General features: G+C 36.4%; 1 pseudogene; it reads right to left on the reverse strand.

Moving 5' to 3' along the window:
* Positions 1-3,346: 3,346 nt before the first annotated feature.
* Positions 3,347-3,920, reverse strand: LOC147998238 (melanoma-associated antigen B3-like; annotated as a pseudogene).
* Between the last annotated feature and the right edge of the window lie 237 nt (positions 3,921-4,157).

Consider the following 4,157-nt stretch of genomic DNA (forward strand, 5'->3'; position numbering starts at 1 on the left):
TCTTCAATGGACAAGTCATAGAAAGAGAAATTAAACAGAGATGTAGACAGACTAAGAAAAGCCATGAGCCAAATGGACTTAACAGATATTTATAGAACATTCTAACCTAAAACAAAAAGATATACATTCTTCTCACAACTTCATGGTACTTTCTCCAAAATTGACCATATAATCAGTCATAAAACAGGCCTCAACAGGTACAGAAAGAGAGAAATAATCCCATGCGTGCTATCAGACCACCATGGGCTAAAGCTGGTCTTCAATAACAATAAGGGAAGAACGCCCACATATACATAGAAGTTGAACAATGCTCTACTCAATGATAACTTGGTCAAGGAAGAAATAAAGAAAGAAATTAAAGACTTCTTAGAATTTAATGAAAATGAAGGTACAACATACCCAAACTTATGGGACACAATGTAAGCTGTGCTAATTACTAATATCATTGCCTATGTTTATCCAAACTTACCTTTGATTTATGAAAATTATTTGGGCCAAGATGGAATAGGTGTCCAAAGACTGCAAACATATATGCTCCTTCATTCTCTGGGTCTTTTGGGTATGGGATCCAGAATATGGAAAATAGTTTGGCCACCCTTTAGATAATTTAGATCTCCCTCAGTGGAGATCCTAATTTTAAAGACATAATAAGTATTTTTCTCTTATGTGAGGTTATGAAACATTAGCTTTCTAGGTAACTGGTAAGGATAATTATATTTAGATAGAGAGTCTTGAGAGACACTCAAACACTAGAAAAAAATCAACCACATTCACATTAAGATTATATGTATATATGTATATACATATACATATAGATAGATAGATAGATAGATAGATAGATAGATAGATAGATAGATAGATAAATAGATGTGTGTGTGTGTGTGTGTGTGTGTGTGTGTGTGTGTGTGTGTGTGTATAAATGGGATAGTACAGGAAAACAGAGGGTGTGTTTTGGGTAGGGCCAACTGTTCAGAGCAATAACAGTCCTTATGGAAATGGTATTAGCACAACCTAGAAGAGGAAAGAGAGATTTCTGCTCCCAATTAGACAATGTGTAAGTGACATAATTAGCACTTTTGGTCCAAGAGTACCTCTGGTAATAAGCATGAGCATAGCCAGGTCTGCCAACATGAAGCAGCAACACTTACTAAGGGAGATCAAAATTTCAATTATTTAAGCCAACGAAGGCTGATATAACGGTGTGTCCCCCATGTCTCAGAGAACAAAAAAAAATGAGTCAATGATTTGACTCATTGGGACAACTCAAAAATGGAGGTATGTTATGGTCTGATACCCCTCCCAGAATTGCTATAGCCATTTTGTTCCATGCCTGCCAGCTATTTCATATTGTTACTGTAACATGCCTGTCAGTCATTGACAGAGAAGTGAATTGGCTCAAGGACATGCTGACCACAAATCCTGGTTTGTTCTGTATGTTCTGAATGTTATTTATGATGTTTGTTAAACACACAAAATTCCACAAAGCCTTCTGTAGGACCCATCAAGTCAAAGTCCATATGAACTGTTATATCAAAAATATCTTGAGCCAGAAGTGGCCACCTGGCAATCCTTCCTGCACCTATGTGTGAGCTCAATTAAGTTTTTGTGGCTGACACTGAAGAATGCTACCAATAAACCAAAAAATTATAAAACTCATGAAATGTTATGTCAGTGTTCTGAAATTCCCCTGTTCACCACCCATCCACCAATCCCCTTACCCTACTTGGGACCAATCAGTATAAAGGTTCCATGGAATCTTTGGCCATAAAAGAAGAGGAGATACATTTTACCTCTCTATGTAATGAATTATACATTATTTAGAAGACTAACTTTTATTTGTAAATAAGTACTTTAACTTTTACCATAGAGCTAATATTCTCTGCAAATAAGAAGTGAAGCCCCTAGAAAGAGCTGCTAGACAGAACCTATGAGTCAACCCTGGAATGGCTACAATCACAGTCCACTTTAGCTCTGTTTCCCATTTTTCTGATCTTCTAGAACTTCCTCATACATATTAGGAAACAAAAAATGCCATCATTGCTCTAGGTAAAAATGTTCAGGACTTTAATCTAGGTGATGAAATCACTTACAAGCAGTCATAACATGGTACAATAAGAAGAGTCCAGCCTGGGTGATGTAGTAAGATGATATTTATACAAATAAAAAACCTTAAATTAAACATTATAAAATACAATGTTTCTTAAACATGTTTTTATTTATATGGCAATTCAATGAAACCTAAAAGATTTCTGATAAAACAGGAACCAATTAACCAATAAACTGTTTTTGCTGATAAATCTGGGGTCTTTTACTATTCTTATTTGGAAGTGGAAATGAGAGAATATATTGCAAAACAGATAATAATCAGAAGTTAAAGTTGCTTGTTCTAAAAAACAGAATATAGTCTGTGAATATGGCAGAATAGAGAACTCAAAAAGACTACTGGTTTAAAAGACTTGTCTTGTTGATTATGTACATAGCTCTACACCTCCGTGATATATTACTGAATTTAAATTTTAGTCTCACTAATGAACATGTCATTTTTCTAAATGGACTTGCCTTTGAGAATTTACATTTACCTAACACTGCAGCTGACACAATTATTTTCCACTCCTCTTCTGACTGATAGTGTCATTCACAGTATTACATTTTCTAAAAACAAAGTTCATGAAATCCTTAATAACTATACATACATCATAAAAGAAATATCTACTCCAATGCCATTTTACCCAGTTCTGGGTTACAAAGCTTCCCAATTTGATTTCAATAGTATGAATACTTGAGAAATATGATGTCAACAAGGGAAATTAAACAATGTATACAAGGAAGATTTTATGGTGAAGAAAATGAGTGCCAGGGATCAGTAGGAGGTGAAGAAATGGCCACCAACTGAGACACCAATGATGAAAGCAGTACATATGGGAACATCACAAGGAAAAAGCACTGCAATGTTAGGGGGAATTGTAACTAAGCAAAATACCAGCTCCATTTTAATTTTCCTTTTAAATGGTCAGTGATCATGATCTTAAGACATTTCTCTATACAGAGAAATTAATTTGTAATTATTTTTATTTGCTTTCCCTTTATAAAAGTATTTTAGAACCAAAGAAGAGGCTGAAAAATACAAGATGCATGATTTAATCATTATTTTTAATTTCAATTTTCTCTCTATTATATATTATTCCACTTAGTATGGGTTGTTTTATATCTTCAAAATAACCCCTATTGTGAAGCTATGTTCCCCTCTGAGTAATCAGATATTTTCATATAGTGATGGCAGCTCTAGCTGTAGCAGTAGTGACAGAATTGGTTTCATATGTGATTCAGGCATTCACTTGCTCATCTCTCAAAGCTTCTTCACAAATCCTGATAAGGGACCAAGGGTGGTTTTGTTGATTTTAGCCAAAACCTGCATGACTTTTATCTTGCTTGTTTCAGCATGGGCTTGGTGACCCCACAGGAACTCATAGCGTGGAGGATCACTGTGGGCCACCTGCCGGTACTCCAGGTACTTCAACTTCACCAAATACTGGGTCATGAGCTTCCGGGGCTCACCAAAGACGCGGTGCTTCTTCCATGGATAGATTTGCTTCTTCTTCAGGATTTTCCACATGTCTTCTTCACTGGTGCTGTTGCCTTGAATGAAGATGATACCCAGTATACTCATCAGGAAACCGGTCTTGGGTAAGCCTTTACCAGCACGGATCCTCCCATTGTTGGGGAGCTTCAGCGTGCTGATGAGGTCGTATGAGGACTGACTGGAGCTGACTTCCCTCACTTCCACTACAAAGGCATCTTCCAGCTTCTCAGAGGAAAGTCTTTTTCATATTTCTTGGTGATAACCTTCGTCATAACTTCCTTGGTACTGAGCTTTTCATATTGTAGTTGTGGATTACAAACTGCAAAATCAAAGTCACCATTTGGTATAGATGTTCCTGATATAGAAAATAAGCAGTAATTTGAGATCTCATAAAAGCTTTCCGTTCTGTTACTGTCATTACTGACACAATTGTGGATCGAAAGCAAAAAGTGACTCCAGTATTGGTGGATGGTGGAAGGTTCTTCCGCTGTTTAGGTACACTACAGTATCCAGCCTCATTCTGGCTATAGAAAGTAGAAACCTCTTTTGTTGAGTCTTCTGTTTTCTGAGCACCCTA

The sequence above is a fragment of the Rattus norvegicus genome, chromosome X (genome assembly GCF_021556685.1).
Source record: "Rattus norvegicus strain SHRSP/BbbUtx chromosome X, alternate assembly SHRSP_T2T, whole genome shotgun sequence".
Classification (NCBI taxonomy): domain Eukaryota; kingdom Metazoa; phylum Chordata; class Mammalia; order Rodentia; family Muridae; genus Rattus; species Rattus norvegicus.